The sequence below is a fragment of the Ailuropoda melanoleuca genome, chromosome 17 (assembly GCF_002007445.2).
Source record: "Ailuropoda melanoleuca isolate Jingjing chromosome 17, ASM200744v2, whole genome shotgun sequence".
NCBI lineage: Eukaryota > Metazoa > Chordata > Mammalia > Carnivora > Ursidae > Ailuropoda > Ailuropoda melanoleuca.
The window spans coordinates 825,344-844,487 of record NC_048234.1 but is presented as its reverse complement, the minus strand read 5'-3'; the positions used below and the strand labels follow the sequence as shown (position 1 = coordinate 844,487).

At 59.6% G+C, this 19,144-nt stretch overlaps 1 long non-coding RNA gene across 2 annotated transcripts in view; it reads right to left on the bottom strand.

The window, feature by feature from the left end:
* Nucleotides 1–11,285: 11,285 nt before the first annotated feature.
* LOC109491044 overlaps nucleotides 11,286–19,144 on the bottom strand; it is a 54,869-nt gene continuing 47,010 nt past the window's right edge. For both annotated transcript variants that reach the window (XR_004621688.1, XR_004621687.1), the window contains exon 3: nucleotides 11,286–18,754. This is a non-coding gene — a long non-coding RNA (uncharacterized LOC109491044). The remainder of the gene's footprint in view (nucleotides 18,755–19,144) is intronic.

The window sequence follows — 19,144 nt, the reverse complement described above, 5'->3', positions numbered from 1 at the left end:
GCCTCCCCCTTTATTAAAACAAGGCTCCCTTCTAGATAAAGCTTCCCATCCCGACTTCTGTGTTGGTTCCCTGGGCTTCTGTAACAAACTGCCACCAACTTAGTGACTTAAAGCAACACACATTTATTCTCTGCCGGCTCTGGAGGTCAGAAGTCCAAAATGAGTCTTCAGAGGCTAAAACCAAGGAGTCAGCAGAAGAGGGAAATCTGTCCCCTTCCCCTTCTGGCATCCACGGGGCTCCTGGCCACTTTGCAGACTGCTTCCCCCGCCACCTTCCCCTCTGCGCACCCTGACCTCCTGCATGTCCTTGGTCTCTACAGCCAGTAGAGTGGCATCTTTGGGATGGATAGTGACGCAGGCCATGCAGTCACCTCACAGGGGCCACATATGGAGAGAGCACACTGTGTGTCTGCACTTGCCTTCTGCCTTTATGCTTTGGGAGCCGGAGGCCCAGGAAGGCTGGGCCTGGCCTCCTCCTCTCACAGACCTGGGTATCCCCCACCCGGCCTCACGGGGCCCCCGGGCAGCAGGCTCCAGCTGCAGCTCTTTGGGGACCCCCAGCCCTAGAGAACTCAGCAGAGCCAGGGTAATGCTCGCTCTCACCACCTCCAATGTGGCTGGCCCCCCTCCCAGGGCCCTCAGAGATGCACCTGCCCAGGTCACCCACTCGGGTGCCCGCTGACGGATGGAGCTCTCCTGCAGAGAGTGGGAAAGGGATGCATGGAGGAAGTTCCTCTTCCCTGGAGGTGCAGGAAAGAGCTGACCTACTGGGAAAGGACCTACGGCAGACCCCTGGTCAGCACCACATGACCTGTTACTTTTCCTTCTGGATCTGTCCTAGGGCCTCACATTCTCCCAGGGTTTGAGAAAGTCTAAGTGCTACGTGTGGGAGTGTTTGCACGGCTGGGGCCCCTGGGTGAGCCCAGCTCACCAGCACCATTGTTATCTGATCAGAACAGGCCTGGTGCCTTCTTAGCAGGAGGACACAGCCAATAGCCCAGCACCAGCACGACTCTGGACCCTAGTGCCCTGCACATCCCTAAAAACCACTCACTTGCCTCCACCCTACCCATCAAGCCGAATGGTGTGTTCAAGGACACTCTACAACCCGGCATAATCCTAGGTAACAGTGGGCAATGTACACAAGCTCCCCCTTGTGTGGCTCAGTCCAGCCCACCTCGGAGCTAACCGTGGATTTGGGGAGGGGGGCAGCAGGGAGGGGACGCGGGCAGCAACTCTTCCAGGGATGGCTGAGGTCCACGTCTGTTCTCTGCTCTCCGCCCCGAAGTTCTTCAGGACCCTCAGAGCAGCCGAAGAAAGTTATGGGCTTGCTCCCTTGAGACACGAACACGCCCCCCCACACACATACACGTGCCATTTTGCAAATAGCTTCGGGGCACCAAGGAGCCACTGAAGCCCTCTCGTGGGCCCCGGCCAGAAACCACTCCTCTCCACGCAATCTTCCCAATCCAGGCCGACCTCCCCTTCCCGGAGACCACGGCGCCAGTGACTCAGGACGGCTAGGGACCGCTGAGGGACGACCACACTACGTGCCCGTCCTTTGGGTGCTCACAGGTGCAAGCGAACCAGACGTGCTAACTCAGGAGGCTCCAGACGCTCGCTGGAGATGGAAGGGGGTGGACACAGCTGGTTCCACCTCGTGTGGAAAATAGCGTGCAGATGGACGCAAACCTCAATGAATTGAGGATTTTCAGTTGTATATTCTGACTTTTGGACGGCTATGAGCGGCTGCTGCTCGAAACCCCAGCTCCAGGCGGCACCCAGGACTGCGCCCGCAGAGCCGGCCGCGCCCAGCGCGGAGATTACAGCACACGCGGAGAACACCCCCACCCTGCGGTCCGATGGGGGCTCGAGGTTCGGCCCTCTGTGCTTCTGAAATAACGGTGCCTCTACGCTCAGCAGGAACATGCCTGCGCGCCCCACTGCGCATCGCGGAGTCAACGTCTCGGGGCACCCTTCTGTGCTGATCCGCAAATAACCGCGTGCACGCAGGCTCTGTCTAACCCGGCTCCTGACGCCGGCTGTCTGGCCGCCCCCCTTCCCACCCCTCGGTGCCCCGGGACCGCAGGACAGCCCGAAGGCAGAAGTGAGGCTGAAATGAGGCCTGTCCTTCCGGGTGCAGGCGGACCCTGCCTGCTTTCTCAGCGATGAGCACGGATGACATCAGCTTGCACCGGGCGCCTTATTTCCTGCAGGTGGACGTTTACCTGAATGTTCCCCGGACTCCGACCTTACACGGTCCTCCGTGCCTTGCCAAGCCCTCTGCAGCCGTCCTCCCGCAAGTGTCCCGGGTTCCGGCCACAGCAGGACGTGTGAGTTCTCCACACACCACGCTCCTTCACAGGCGGGGACGTCGCATCAGCTGTCTAAATACCACACGGACACCACCCCCTCCCTTTGCGTAACTCCCACTGATGATGGAGTCTGACACTCTGCTCCAGTGTCACCTCCTCCAGAAAGCCCTCCCTGATTACTCATGAGTTGACGTGAAGATTCTCACCTTCCATACTTCAAACAACATTCCTCAGCCCCAACTGCATGTGCCCACAGGGGCCTATGCTTCCCTCCGTTGCACTGTGAACCACTCGCTGTGGTCATCTTCTCCACCAGACTCTGATCCTCTCCAAGTCATGGACCCTGTCAGCAGGGACGTGACCACTCGAGAAAAGCTTTCCTCTCAGGCGGGTGGTCCCAAGGTCTGGTCTGGACCAGAGCTGGGGACTCGTAAGCCACTGTAACCCTGCTAAGTCGGAAGCCCCTCGCCGGGCCACTGTCAGCGATGTCTGATGCTCCTCGTCCCCCCGTCCCCTCTCTTCTGGTTCTGAGCTCGGCTGGGAGAGGGGTGCTCCTTACCAGGCGTGCTCTCAAACACTCCAGCAGGTGCTGAGTGCCAGCCATTCGTCCCAGGGATATCCATCAAGCGTCCCTGTGCCAGGGCGGAGCACGCAAGAATAAGACGTGACATGCTCCCCGTCCTCAAGGAAGGGTCAGAGCAGCGAGGGACAGGCTGCAAGGTAAACTGCCGGGACATGACATGTTCTCACTCGGGACGCGCAAAGCGCCGTGGGACGCAGTGCTAAGACAGACCGGCCCCGCCTGCAGAAGGAGGGGATGGCTCTGACCAGGAAGGATGAGGCTGTTCCAACCAGGGCAAACATGGAGGGGTTCTAAAGTGCACAGAGCTTGGGGGACGTGACCAACACTCCGTACAGCACCCCGGGACGCAGGGACGCGGGATGTGGAGAAGAGGCTGGCCCTGGGAGAAAGGCATCTTCACCACCAGGACGAGGGCTCTAGAGCTCACCCTGCACGCGACAGGGGGCAGGACAATCCTGTGCTTATAAAGACACCACCTTCCCGGGACCTGACCCGGCCCCCTGCGATCAATGACTTGCAGTCTCTGAGCTCCTCCTGCAGCAGGAAGGAGAGAGAACCAGGAAGGTCTGAGGAGGCTGGAGACTGTGGGCAGTTATCCTTCTGATGGTGACGTTTTCTCATTGGCCGTGACACGATGGATCTTTCTGCAGCCCCCAGTGCAGGAGCTCATCAAAGCACAGACAGAGTGACAGGGCTATGTAAGCCTCCTGGGCCCCAGGAGCATGCTCAGATCTGGGCGGGACGGTGTGGCAATCAGAGAGAACACAGCCTCGCTGGCTCGAGGATGTGGCTCCCCAGAGGTGAGCATCCTCCATGGAAGCCACAGTCCCCCCCATCCAAATGATCTGCAGGGTGTCCTGGGTGTGCGGTGGGGACGCTGGCCTCAAACAGGGAGGGAAGGGAGGGAAGGCATGAGGTGCTGCCAGGCTTCTGCCCCAGCACGTGCACACAGTCCCCAGGACCCGCCCCAGGCAAGGGCAACCTCCTTCCCAGGACGTCAGGGCCTGGGCCCAGCTTTCGGGAAGGAGGACAGAGAGGAAGACCAGGTTCTTGGTCTTGGTCCTTTAGGCCTGTGAGTCGTCCGCTCAGGTGCAAAAGGAAAGAAGGAGCAGAAGACGGTGTCCTCATCCCCAGGGACTCCCAGTCTACACGGCAAGAAAGGCCCAAAGGAGTGCCCCAGCCCATGGCACCGAAGCCACTGGAAAATCACAGCGTCCAGCTCCTCCTCTGTCCTTCTGCACAAGTGGGAAACTCAGCTCCTCCCTGAGAATCCCAGTGTCGGTAACAACACTCCCTTCTCCGTGACCCTTCAGACCTGTCAGAGCCGGTCCTGTAGCCTGACTTGTTCAAGGATCAGCTTTTTTCTCTACCATGGAACTCCTTGAGGGCAACGGCTGTCAAGCCCGAGGCCTGACATGCAGGAGGTGCTCAATACTGAGCCCCGAGCCGTGGAGCCACGTGCGATCAGGCCCAAGCAGGAGCTCACGCGGCAGGCGCTCCAGCCCTTTCGCCCCGGCTCACCTCAGCCCAAGACCACCTTCTGCCCTGCTCCCAAGACGCAGAAACCCCGCACCTGGACCAGCCAGAGAAGATCACCGCCGGCGTCCGTGCCTCAACCAAGGAGGACAGTCCCGTCTCAGGAAAGGAGGGCCTCAGTGGCCAGTCGCACCCACTGGCCAAGCCACCAGGACGCACGCTCCCTGAGCGTGCACGGAGCACGGCTGAGGCACCACTCGCTCTGCCAGGCACCATGGTGCACAAGAGACGCACAGGTCAGAGCGGTGCTCCCGCGGCTCGGACTTCAGCGCTGCAGGCGGGAGTGCGATGACCACGGAAGGGCTTCTGTGGGGTACAGCCCCGGGCAGCCCCTGGGAACATTTCCCCCAGTGCTCACGGAAACTCTGTCCAAGCGGGAAAGAACCACATCAGGCCTGCCTGGGACGATCCGCGAGCCAGAGCTGTCAAACAGCCAAGGAAGGCAGTTGTTTGTTTAATTTTGTTATCTCCTTTTCATTCCAAGAGACTGAAACTGGATACGCACAGAGGAAAGATATTTTTAAATATTCAGACCGAACAGTGGCATTTGAATGAAAACTTTTGCTTGGAGACTTTACAAGTTCCATTTTGTGCCAAAAGATACTCTTGATTTTTTTCTTTGGCTGTTTTTATTCTTTAACTTACTGATTGATTTGGATACCCAAAAACTATTTGAGCCCATCTTCTGGGTGCCAAGAAATCCACCGTGCACACGTGCAGCCTGAAGACTCCAAGCCACTGTCCTCACCGTCATCCCCATTACCCTGAGGTCACCATCAGCAACAAGACCCACCGCTCACCGCCCATCTCCCTCTCAAACCTAGAGCCGGGGTGTCATGCCTTCAGTGGGTTTCCTGTGGCCGCCGAGACAAGTCAGCACACACTCAGTGCCTAGAAGCAGCACCAACATATTCTCTCACAGCCCTGGAGCCACAAAGTCTAAATTCAGGGCGTCAGCTGGCTGCGCTCCTTCTGGAGGACCTGGGCACGTGCATTTTCTTGCCTCTCCCGGGGTCTAGACGCACCTGTGCCCTTGGGAGCAGGGCCCTCCTCCATCTCTAAAGCAGCGGCAGAGATCTCCAGCTTCTTCCTCACTCCTGGTCGGTCTCTCGCACATGCACATGCATACACGCGAGCACATGCGTGAACGCACAGGCACACACGTGCACACACGTGTGAACGCGAGCACACACGTGCAAGCACACATACACGTTGGCACACGTGACCACACGCACACGCACAGGCACGCACGTACACACGTGCACACGTGTGAATGCGAGCACACACATGCAAGCACACAGACATACACGTTGGCACACGTGACCACACATGCACACGCACAGGCACGCACGTACACACGTGCAGACACACATGCAAGTAAACGCGCACAGACACGTCAGCACACATGCACGTGCGCATACACACGCGAGTGCCCGCACACGCACAGGCACACACACCTCTGCTTCCCTTGTCACCCCCCTCGACACAAACCCTCCTGCCCTCCCACTTAAGAGGACCCTCGTGATGACCGGGGCGTCCGAACAATCCAGGATCATCCCCCCACAGTAAAAACCGTGACTCGATCGCACCGGCAAAGTCCTTTCTGCAGGGTGAGGCCACAGATTCACAGGCTGGGGGCATGAGGACGCGGCATCTTTGGGTGGCTGTGACCCCATCTGGCACAGGCCCCGTCCAGCTCCTCAGGGGTGTAGCTACTACAGCCCCTTGGGGCTCAGGCTGACCCCTAGGCCTCGTGGCACCCAGCAGAGGCTTATTCGCCAGACCCTCCCCGGCACCCACAGGACAGAAGTCCCAAGATGCCCCGTCTGTGTGGCTCCGAACACTGTGCTGTCCCCTCTTCCCTGGCCCTCGTTCTCCCGTTTGTGCCAGGGCCGGGGGAGGGGTGGGGGGACGTGGGCTTCCAGTTCTGCCCTCCTACCCCAAGACCACTCAGCCCACAGGCTGACCAGGGAGGGCCCAGCCTGCCGCTCGTCAGCCGGCAGCGAGGACAGCCGTGTCCAGAGAGAAGTCATTTACCCAGGACCCAGTAGTGAGAACGGTTAAGAAGTCCCTCGGCTTATGGGTTCTAATTAAATCAGCACAAATTTAATTTGGATGTAATGTTCAGAACATGACCCATAAAAGCATCCACGAGGGCTGCTCTATGGGGCCTCCCAGAGGAAAGATGCTCTTCGGGGGCCTGGGAAAGGGCCGCCTCGCACTGTGACCAAGAGGCTTTCCCCAGGAGGCTGGGAAGGGCTGGCGGGAAGTGCATGGGCTTGGGAGGGTCTGTGACAGGCGAGAGGACACTGGCTTCCCACCTGGACATCCCAAGTCAGAGGCAGGAAGGGGACGGCCTGGGAGTGTAGGGACAGTGACCAAGCAGGCCATGGATCCGAGGCTTGTTCTTCTTGGCTCCGAGATGGGGCTCTGGTACCGGCCGCGTGCACCTCGCAGGGTGGCTCTCAGGGCTGGAGGAACGCCCCTCGAGTTGCTCAGCCAGTGACAACCTCCAGCAACAAATGTTCCCTTGACCTCAGGACCTCCATCTGACTAGTCTTTACCCAACCTTGGAAAACACTCTTACCAGTTCCCACTTTGCTAGGGAGGAAAACCCCTCATAATAAAAGTTCCTGGCTAATAACAAGAGTCTCATATCATAGAAATTTTGCACGCATTTTTCCCACAATAAAAATGAAAATAAGTTTTCTTTTCTACGAGAATTTCTATTCTGCTGCACTTACTGCCCCTGGGAAGGAGATGGACCCTGACTCTGTTTTACGGCCATCCTGGGGAACGGAGAGGGTGTCAACGCAAGCATGAAGGAGCTAGGGGACTGAAGTTGGAGACGGAGACCGTGATGTTCTAATAAATGTTATTATTTGAAATTGGATTTTGTGGCAGCAGCTAGAACAGTCATCGCTGGGACTGTGAAGGTCACACCTGCAGACAGCCAGGACACTCCGGGCCCTGCTGCTGGAAACTGCAGCTTCCAAGGACCAGGTCCTCCCGGATTCCTGTCAAGGCGGCTTTGATCTGAGAACACCACCGTCCTCGCGTGAGGGTCAGTGTCCACACAGGACAGGCGGGACAAGGCTGACACACAGAGAAGGGCAAGTGGGGGTGGGGAAGGAGGTTCAATGCATCGGCCAAACGCGGTACCTCGCCACCAGGTGAGCCTGTGAGTGGTGCCAGGAAGGTCCCAGCAGGCGTCCTGGCAGAGAAGGGTGGAGAGACAGCCTCCCTGGGGGTGCAGAGACCAGAGTCGCCTGTTTATTGCCTCTCCCCATCTACTGGACTTCCAACTCCCGAGCACCAGCTACATTTTGTTTTGCTCAACGCTTTATGTCTATCCAGTGCTTAGGAAAGTACCCCGCACATAGCAGGTCCCCAATATGTGCTCGCTGGCTGAAGAAATGAATGAACGATGAATGAACGAATGAGCTCCCAAGGACATTGTGCTGAGCCCTCCAGACTGTACTGGACTCTGGCAGGAGATCACCCAAGCCAGCCCACCCCCAGGAACCCCCAACCAGACGCGCTTCATGCAGACTCTACCGGCTGCTCTGGGCATCCTTTACTCACCCCTGCCCTGATGGCTGGCCGCCTCGGGGTGAGTGCCACTCCATCCAGTGGCTACTCCAGGGGTGCCCTGGACAGCAGCCTCTCAGCCCCACAGCCCATCAGCCACCAAGCCTTCTCCATTCCACCTCCCAACCCCCTCATGCCTCAGAGCAAACTCCCAGCATCTCGGCGGGGCCCTGCCTCGTGCCTCTGTAGCAGGCAGTCCCACCTGGCTACGCTGCAGCAACAAGCAAGCCCCATTTCACAACCCATGGCAACCACAGCACAGCCACTCCCCCGCCACAGGGTCCAGCATCCAGGGAGGCGACAGTCCCGTCTGAGACAGCATTTTCACGGCACGAGGAGAAGCCTATACAGGGGCAGAAAAACTCAGTGCCTCTGTGACGGTTTTACAATCTGGGCACAAACATGTTGATGCCGCTTCCTCCAAGAGGTGGGGTTAACTCCCCTCCTGAGTGGGAGCTGGACTGGAGGCCCAGTCCCCCCCAGCAAACACCCGACCGTGCTTATTAATAACCCCGGTCTGTGGCTGCAGAGCACTCGAGTGGCGTGCTTGCCTCCCCCTGCGTCTGGGGGGCTCAGTTCCAACCATCTGGCGTGGGGCTGGAAATCTGGGTACCCTCTGGGTGACTGGACATCCACCCCAGGAGAATGGGGTGCAGGGCAGTTGCCTGAACCTTACTTCTGTAATGTGCCCAGAAATGTGTGCACAGAGAGAGAGGCAGGACACCAGGTCCGCAGCTCAGCTGGGGAAATACCGCTCACCCCCCCCCAGCAGACTGCAGACTCGTTTAGTAGTGAAAGTGCTCTCTGAGATTTAACCAGTGCCAGTGCCCCCAGCAGAGGGGGGCTGCCCAGGACACCTCACACTCTCCCCTCACAGCACCCCCTCCCCTGCCTCTCACCTCGGGACACACTGTGAACCTGCCAGGTCACGCACAGAAGACTGAACAGTGACAAGTGGTTTCGATGGCAGCACCCCCTTCCTCTAAAACCTGCTGTGGCTCCCCCTGGTCGAGGAGGGAAGGAAGTGAATTGAACAGCTTTGTGTTAACTAAGCCGCACGACAATTCAGGGGCTGACACAGACCTCCTCAAACCCTGTGACAATCACGTGTAAGAAGGGAAAACTCAGGCCCCACGAGGCGAGGAGTCACGGAGCCTAACTGGCAAACCCAGAGCTGGAACCCCGGGCATACGACATCCAATACCAGTAACGAGACCAGTCTCATAGGAGCCGTTCACCGACAGCTCCCTCCGGCCTGGGCACCGTTCTGTGCACCCCGCCCAGGGGACGCGGCGCCAACGGATCCTGCCATCCCAAGTCCAGTCACCCACTGCCGCAGGACAAACACTCCAGAATCTGGGGGCTCGAAACCACAACGACGGGTCATTTCCTGTGCGTGCGGGCTGAGGGGGCGGGGACACGCACAGGTGCACTCAGCTGCTTGGTGGGGGTCAGAAGCACTCGCACGTGCTGGGCAGACGGCTGGCCGGCACAGCTCGCTGTCCTCCCTGGGGGCCTCTCTTTCCAGGTGGCACCTCATCTCCAGCAGCATGGCGGCAGGCTTCCAGGAAAGTGGGATGGACTCTCAGGGGCCAGCCCAGAACTACATGGTGTTGTTCCCAGCACATTCTGTGTGTCAGAGCAGACCGCAAAGCAGCCCGACGCTACAGGAGGGGTGAGCTCCGTTCTTGGGTGGGAGGAACAGGGTGTGTCTTCACGGAGGGGCGGGCTCACCAGGGTCCACGATGGCACGCCGCATCCCAGTCACAGGCTGAGAACAGAGTGCTCAGTGTCCATGCTCTACAGAGACGCGTTGGGCCATCTCAGGACGACTTGCAAAGGAATGACCCCAAATGTCACGTGCTCTGGAGGTCTGGACAGGAAGACTTGGGACAGTGGGACGAGGTCCCGTGGGGTGTTCTCAAGCTCTGTGGTGCCTTCCCTCTTCTCCTCCCGGGGAAAGGGGCTTCCTCCCTTGTCATAAGCCCAAGGAAACCTTCCAGACAAACGTGGACTGAGCCATCTGAAACTCGCAGGATGCAGGGACTGGCACCTCACTGACAGCAGACAAGCCTCGTGTGACCGCTAAAGGGGTGCATGAGCAGGGGTGTGTACTGTGGTCAGAGACCACCCCGGGTGAGTAAATTCCATCAGAGTCTGCAGAGTGGACCACAGAAAGCCAGGGCTGAGGGGGACCTGGGAAGCAGGGATCACCCACCCATGCCAGGGAACCGCCATCAGAGTCCCCGAGAAACCCCAAAGCGTCCTAGGAGAGACAGGACCAGCTTGGATGCAGCCCACCCCAAGGCGCCAGCCCCCGGCAGCGAGTCCCCGGCCTCTGGGGCTCCCCTCCCTCCCTCAGCTCCCCCAGCAGTGGAGAGGGGGTGTCCTTGACCACTGTTCCCCATGGCAGCTGTCCCAGACCAAGAGACGCCCGAGCTAAAAGGTGGCTAGGAAGATGAAGTTGTTTGGAACTGGACATAAGATTAAAACTGACAATGCAGAGCAGCAGACTTTTAGTAACTGGGCGGGGGAGGGTGAACAGCTACTCATCCCTAAGCGTGGGCGGAGACGCTAAGGTTCTGCTGGAGACCTCGTCTTGGAACAAGAGAGTTATTACTCAAGAGAACGAATCAGCGGGCAGAGCGAAATGTGAAGTTACCCTCTGCAGCCCCTTCGGGTGCATGCATTCCTGGTCTCATGCAGCCGCGGGAGCGCAGGCTCTGGAGCCCGTCTGCCCAGCTGACTGTGCAGGATCTAATCCCAGCTCTGCCGCCAGGAGCTGTGGGCCTGGAGGCAAGTTACACGGCCTCCCTGCCTCACCCATGAAAACGGGGCTAGCACTGGAATCGCGGGCTTGTAACAGGCTGAACCGTAAGGAGTGGAGTGTTTCTAGCCGAGGCGCTCTCAGAGCGAGCGATGGGTACCATCAGCATTGACCCCGGACAGGGCTCTAAGACATGGCTATCCCCACTTTGCTGAGGCTCAGGGGCATTCCGTCAGGCGCCCAGACTCACACAGCCAGTGACGGAGGTGAGGGAGTCTGAACCCTGGTCAATCCGCCTGCAGGGCCCCCTGCTCTGTACAGTCAGGCTATGCCGCCTGCAGGGTGATCTTGGAGAAGGCCCAATGTCTCTGAGACTCAGTATCCCCATCTATAGACGAGGACAAGAATGACTCAGACTTCATAAGGCTTACGTGACACTGAGCGAGTTAATACACAGTAGGCACTTGCAACAACCCCAAATCATAAAATCCACAGCCAGTATCTTGGGGTTCAAATCCCAGCTCTGCTCGCTGTGTGAGCTTCGGCAAGTTACTTAACTTCTCTGTGCTTCATTTCCTTACTTCCAAAACAGAGGAACATTAAGTACCTTGTATGGGCGATCCAGAGATTGAGTTCACTTATAGAGAGCACTTAGACTGGCATCCACCACATGGTAAATGCTGAGAAACAGCTCAGATGTGCCTGGGCTGGGGTTCAAAGTCAGTTCTATGGAATTCTAGAATCTACATTCTCCTGCACCCCAAGTAATGCAACTTAGTAAAAGCCACGACACCTGACCAAGAAACCCCCGTGGGCTGTAAGAGGAGTCCAGAAACAGGCGGGCACGTGCAATGTTGCACCTGCCAGAGGGACTGGGATCTGCCTGTCCCACCTGAACTGCAGGAGCAGGGCTGCCCACATGCTGAGGGCTCCGTGCTTGGGCCCCTGGTCTGGCCCCAGGGATAGGAGCAGGACCGTTGGGTCCCACTTCCCTCCATAGCGAGAACACAGGATTCCTCTGTTCTGCCCGTGTTCATGATGTGACTCGCTTCCAAAGCTGCCGTGGTCCCAGGCTGGCCGGAAACGGGGATCCTAGGCTCCTGTCGAGAGCTCTAGGTTTGCCTGAGAGAGGAGGTCGGAGAGGGAGCACTGTGGGCCCCAGATCCAGAGCTGGATGATGGGGAGGGTGTCACCTGACTGTTTTTGCGCCCCTCTGCAGCCTCCACAGCACTAATGACTGCTTAACGAGCACCTGCTGTATGCCCGCCCTTCCTCCAGGCCCGTTCAGGTTGACATCTCTGACCCTGAGAACCCCACGGAGCAGGTGCCACTACTCTCCCCACTTCAGAAACCTGAACACGGAGGCTCGGAAGGGCACTGGACGTGCCCAAGGTCATTCTTACAGCAGTAAGTGGTGGTCAGGGGCTCACGCCCAGGCTTGCTAGACCCAGGCTGGTGCTGTTTCCACACCAGAGGCAGAGGGGGGCTGCAGGTCAGCATGGGCTCCAGAGCCGGACTGCCTGGGCTTGAAGCCCAAGCCTGCTGTCTGCGGGGTGTGTGGCCCTGTGCCCACACCTCCTCGTCCACAACACGGGCACCAGGAGAACGCTCACTTGGTGGAGCTGCGGCATCACGCAGGCTGAACCCGAGGGAAGGGTTTCTGGGCTGGGGTACGCAAAAGTGGGTCTGCAGCCAGCAGCATCGGCAGCACCTGGGAACCTGTCAGAAAAGCAGATTCTCAGCACCCACCCAGACCCACTGACTCACAGACAGCCACCTGTGTTTCCACGCACACTCCAGGAAATCTGGGAGCGCTATCCTGTTTGAGAACCACCGTCTGGACAGTAGCACGGGCATGGGTTTCTGAACTGGGCTGATCTCAGCTTAAACCTTGACCAAGTCCTTCTGCAGGGAAACCTGGGTAAGTTCTGGAACTTTCTGCCCTGTGGTGCTTCATCTTACCCTGGAGGTCATGGTCAGGGTCAAAGAGGAGAAAGCATTGAAGGCCTTTTGAGACCGTGGAGTGCCACCCAAGGTCATCGGGAGTCACAGCCCCCTCTGCATGTTCCCCACAGAGCCGCCCTCCCGGGTGCCCCCATGTCCAGGGCGACGTGGGAGGTGAAGGGACAGGCAGACACTCACATCTCTGCCCTGCCCCCATCACACAGCCGCCAGGGGAGCCTGGGTCTCGGCACGCTGAAGCTGCATTTGGAGCGGGAAGCCTCTGGACAGAAGCAGCCCAGCACCTGCTCCCGGCCCCACCCCAGGTCCATAGCCACCCTGGGCCAGCCTGCAGCTCCAGGTCCAGTGCTCCTGAAATGGGCCGCTCTTGAAGACAGTGTCTGAATCCTGAGTCCATAAAGAGTGTGCTGGGTGGGGACAGCGGGACCCGACAGGTCAGGCTGCTGACAGCCTGGACCCCAGCCGAGCAGATCTGGGAAGCTTGCTGTCTGCCAGCTGCTGGCCAGAAGCCACACGTCCCCCTGTCCTCCGCAGCCATCTATCTGCAAGCAGATCATTCCAGCAAGACTCTGCCATGTCAGGAACCACCACAGGCTTCCCAGGTGAACCTTCCTGCTCCTCACCGCTGGGTCTGGCAAGCCCTGAGCACCGCCCCTGAAAGGCTTTGACCACTGTGGCCCTGAGGAAGGATGGAGCCCCACTGCCCCTGTGGCAGGCTAAGCTGTCCCCCACTTTCTGCTGTAGCATGGAAGGGCCCAGAACAAGGTGCTCGCTGGGGCCGGCCCGGCAGCTCACTCAGCCCTTCTGAGAAGCGACGCTTCAACCCTGAACGTGGCAGCTTCCAAAGCTCCGGGACCCTCAGCCTCATTCCACCGCGGGCAGGTGGCACCTCACAAAGGCAGCTATCATCCCAGCACTGATGGGTCCGACAGGGGCCAGCTCACAGGCCCGCAGCCTGCACATCTGCTCGGGCTCCCACTCGGGGGCCTGTGCTCGCTGAACGCCACCCTGCAGCTCTTAGTAATCTGGAGGGGAGGGAGGTGAAGCCGTGTGGCGGGGGAGGGAATCTGAGCCACAGCCATCTGCAACCACGGGCTTTGTCGACCCCACACACAGCTCAGGAGCTGGGACCACGTCCCGCGGCTCCATGGAGCTGGGACAAGAAGGCCGGCCCTCTTTACCCTGGGGCTGATCACAGATTCGACCACCCCAGAAAGGGGGCAGGCTCCTGGGTGAGGCAGCCCTCTTCAGGGGTCAATCCCTAGAAGGGGAGCGATGAGGGAGCCCTCTGCCTGCAGACCCTCCAGCAGCTGGGGACTTGTCTTCCATGTCCCACAGCATCCACCACAGGGGCCCCCCCGAGAATGCACGGGGCAGCAGGGCCAGCACCTTCCTGCTGCTCCTGGGACAGCAAGGGGGATGGAGGAGAGGCAGGGGGAGACCTTCTTGGGGGCACACTGGCCGCCAAAGTTCCTGACTCCTCCGTTAGTTCACTGCCTCGTGCGGAGCAGGAGACTTAAGTGAGCGAAGGAGTCCAGCGGGCTGCCTGGAGGAGGAGCAATCCAGGCCCAAGGAAAGGAAGGCGGAAGAGCATGTGTCTGTGGGAAGCCTGAGGGCTGGGCGCTGGTGTGTCCTCGCCCTCCTCCCAGCCCAGCCTCTCTGTCCTAGTGGGAAGAGGGGTCAGAGGGTACAGGGCTCCCAGCTCTGTCTCCCTGGGGCTCCGGGGTCCTGATGGGACCCTGACCTGAGGGAGGGGCTGCAAAGACCACACTGCAGCTCAGCCTCTCCCCTGCCACAGGCGGAGGCCCCACAACTTAACAACACGCACTGCCTGCCCAGGCTACTTCCCGGGGACCCAAGCCAAGACGGTGTCTCAAGGAAGCAACGGGGCTGCAGGTGAGGCCCTGAAGCAGGTACGCGCCCTACCTCCTGCACATGCCCCACCTCCCAGAGCACCTGCCTGAGCTCAGCGCCCGGCGGCCCTGGAGCTGGGTGAGTGCTGGGTGGGCACTGGCGACTGCAGCCTCCCCACCACCCCCCAGGGCTCCGCCAGCACCTGAGAAGGAGAGTGACAAAGGAAACAATTTGCGGCTGGAAAAGGCGGAGCCCCTAGGATAGGCGCTGAAATAGATTAGCACTAGCTTTCCCCCTCTGCCCCCACTCCCTTTCCTGCCACCGCTGGCCAGAAGCCCGCACACCGGTCCCCGCAAACCCAGAGCCCGGCAAAGCCCCGTCCCAGGGAAGGCAGAGGGGGAACAGCTAGTGCTGTGTGTTAGCCTGTCCACGCGCGGGCTCAGGACTCCCGGCAGCCTGCCCTGCCCTGCCCCTGCCCTGCACGGGGATCCCGCCCCAAGGGGAGCCCTGCTCAGAGGGAGCCCAGGCATGGCTTCTCTTACCCCTGTTCTTGGAGGCACACTCACTCCCTGGGGCATCTCCAACAGGTCTCCACAGACTGGGTAGCTGAACACGCAGACCTGCCCTCTCGCAGCTCTGGGGTCCACAATCAAGGTGTCAGGAGCCCTGTGGGGTCCTGGGCCGACCCACCCCTCCCCTCTTCCAGCTTCTGGAGGCTGCCCAGGGTCCCAGCTGTGGCCCACGGCTCCAGGCTCAGCCTCACCGTCACACTGCCTTCTCCATGCCCATTTGAAGCCCCCCATGCCTTCCATATGGTGCCACTAGGGTCTGCCAACAACCCAGCATAGACTCCTCCCGAGACCCTTACCTCTGCCACCAGGTCACAGGCACGGGTGCTCAGCATTCAGACGTGGCCTCCCTGCCCCGGGCGCCCCTCACAGATTCTGGAGGGCACGGGCACACCGAGTGATCTCTCCATTAGGGAAGGCCTAGGACTGGCCTCTGTTGTGAGGTCTGTGAAAGGTTAGTGGCCCGTGGAGGTCACTGCCACGGCCTCTTTATCCTCAGCAGCTGGGGTGTGCCTACCTCACCCCCTTCGGCAGGCGAGCCGGGAACCTCACCTGGGGTTTCTGTGGTTGCAAAGATGTGGCTTCCTCAAAGCTACTCCCAGGCACAGGGACCAACTCACCCTAGTTTCCCTGTGCCTTGCTAGTCTTAGCTCTGGGAGGCTGTATACTGCGACCCCTGGGTCCTGGGCACAGGGGACGCACAGGACCGGGATACTCCCTGGCCAGCAGCCCCAGCAGACCCCCTCTGAGCAGGAGACACTGCTTTTCTAGGCTGACTCTTGGGGTCCCCCCCACACCCTCAGCACTCTGCCTGGGAGGCCGGGGCCCCAGTGAAGGAACCCTTCTTGGTCCTGTCCTTGCTCCCGGTGCTTTAGGGAAATATTCGGTGTTCCTCGGCTCGCAGATCCCTCACCCCAATCTCTGCCTCATCTTCACAGGCAGCCCCCCACTCCATGTCCGAACTCCCTCATCTCGAAAGGACACCAGTCCTACTGGACTGAGGCTGCCTGACTGCCCGCCTCTGATCTGCCTCTCCACAAGGAGACCACATCTCCGCGAGCCCCGTGGGCAGAACTCTGGCTTCCTCTCAGCCCACAGAAATCCTGGGGGGGCTTTGGTCTCCTCGCTCCAGCACGGCCCGGAGCTGTCTGTGCTCTGGGCCCCCACCATGCCTGTCGGAACTCCCACATGGAGCCCTCACATTTGGAGGCTCTCAGCCAGCCCAGCATCCATAAGGGGGGTGGTGCTGGGACCGTGTGATGGAGCTCACTTCCTCTGCGGCCAAGAGGTCTCCAATGAGCTGTGCAGCGCATGTCCCCAGCCGAGGATCCACACGCCCTGTGCCCTCCACTTGGAATACTGCACCCCTTTGTCTGGCTGACTGCCGCCCATCCTGCAGGCTCATCTTACACATCCTTCAGGGGAGGCTCCCCCACACGAACTTAGACTCCCTGTACCCCGTCGGCCCTGTCATATTTGTGGCAAACACGTCTGTGCATGACCACGTGTGTAGGCAGCACACGGCTTCCTCACCAGACCCGGACTCTGAGGAAGGACCACTCGGTCCTGCATGAGGAAACAGAAGATGGTCTCCTGGGGCCTGCTTGCATCTCTCTAGAAATAAAGAATTCACCAGGTCCTGAGAGCCCACCCGTCTCTGCTGGGCTCTGACGTGCAGAAGACCACCCCCATCCCACTCCTCTAAGTGGCCCTCCTCTGTGCTGTAGCCCCATCCTGTTGTCTGTGCGTGGAGGGCAGCACCAGGAGCCCCTGTGTGGTCTGGAGAATGTTCTAGAACACACGCCCAGTCTTCTCCACGCTCTTTGATCTTCTGGAATGTCTTCACCTTCTGGTTTTACATGAAACCCAACCCACAGGCAACGTCAACGCAAAGACAGAAAAAGCGGCTCTTTTCCCCAGTGCTGGCTCAGTAGACCACACACCCATTCACACACACACTCACACAGAGGCACACACGTGTGTGCACCTACACACATCAACACCCGTGTGAACGGCATAGTCGTGGGCAGACAGCATGCAGCGGACGGCAGTCTGTGCCAGAGCCCGAGGCCAGGCTGAGCTCGGAAGCTCAAAGAGTTGCTATGCAAGCGACGCCTCCAGCCGGTTAAACAGTGACACGCCGGCAGTGTCCCTGTGCGGGGACGAGGAGGGCACTTCCCCGTCACAACTCCCGCCAAGCTGCCGCCACTCTGCCTGCCCGCCGCTGCTCAGAACCACCAGCCCAGGAGGCCAAGGTCTTCAGGCAAAGAGCAGTCAGGCCGTGAAGTCTCAACTCGGAGTCAACCCCACCCTGCAGCAGTTAGATCTGCAGTCCTTCCGGTCCGCTAACCTCACAGCTTAACAGAGAGATCCCGACAGAGACCGTCACAATGATGCCTGAGCCGTTAACAGGGAGAGATCCCAACAGAGACCGTCATGACACCGGCCCGAGCCGTTAACACGGAGAGATCCCGACAGAGAGACCGTTACAACCCAGGCCTGAACCACTAGCTGTTGCTGCCTCTGGGACACAGGATCGGGAGAAGGGACTTCACTCTGCAGTCTGAGAGTTCTGTGTCCACTGGATGTTCACAGTGGGTGTGTGATCCTTCTGGAACTTACAGCTGTGACAGAAAGATGAGTTATTCTAGGGGTTGCTTTGTTTTACTTACACAATCCCAACAGTGGAGACAGGGAGGGGACAGAAAAGCCACTCTGGCCTCATCCCCTCGGGGTTCTAGAAGGGCCTGGATGGGAGAAAGCAGGGTGGCATTTCTGAGCATCCTCAAAGCACGGGCCCGGGCTCCTGCCAGCAGCCCCTCTGCACACTTAGGGACAGGAGAGGCCCAGCTGGACCATCCCCAAGGTCGGCAATGGTTCAGAGCTTCATCTCAGCTACCCTCAGCTCCTAGTGGCCACTGAGGTCTCCCCATCTTCTCTGGGACAGGATCCATCACTGCAGGGAGATGGCAGCTGTCATCCTCCCCTCAGACACAGAAGAGATCGGGATGAGGTGTGCCACATGGAGGGGGCACCCCTCTGGGACCACTGCAGCTGGGTCTGCAGGGTGCCAGGCCCACCCTGACGTGGCGACCACCGACAGCCTCTGTTCCCCTCCTGGGTGTGCACCAGCATCTCAGGCACGCGGCATGAGGGCTGGGACCAACGCCCACCCGCACAGCTGTCACGGGGCTTCTCAACCAGAGTTCACAGGGTGCGGGCACGCGGGCTCCGGTACCAGCTCCATGGCTGGTTCTGATGGGCGCTCCACGGAGAGTCCATTCTTCGCGGTGTGTATGTTGGATCCCATTTGCCGACTGTCCTGCCTTCCCTCACATGGTGACCTTGGAGTAGGGCCTTGCCTGCAGGTGGCAACCGTGAATTGTTTTCAGGTGACCCTCTGCTGGATTAAACGGCCCCAGAGCAGCAATCCTGGGAAGATACTGGGGATTCTCACTTCCTTCTGATGTCCTTCTGCCTTGGACGTGGGTTGGGAGATGGGTCTCTGTGGAGGGAGCACGCCTGCACTGCCTCAGCAAAGTCTGTCAAGCCAACAGTCACTGGTGAGCAGCCGACCCTGCAGGGATCGAAGGCGAGGGGCTCAAGCCGTTTGACCATCCCTGGCAAAGCGAAGCGGCCAGGCCTCGCCAATCAGACTTCATGGCTCTCAAAACACTCCTCCCTGGGAACCTCCAGGCGAGCCACGTCCAGCCTCCCAGCATCCAGGATGCGTCTGCCACCTGGGAGCTACTCACTGCTGTGTGCTGTTCTCTGGCAATGAGAGCTCAGCCCTGGCTTCCCCCGTCGCGCCCATGGGCCACCCAGCTCCCCAAGAGCCCAGAAACTAGGGCCACAATTGCAGAGGAGCGTCCCCTAAAACCACATGTGGCCGTGGACACTCATTCGGAGCTGTGTTGGTGAAGCCTTATGATCGGAGCGGCTCAGAGCAGCGCCAGTTCGCTCCCCC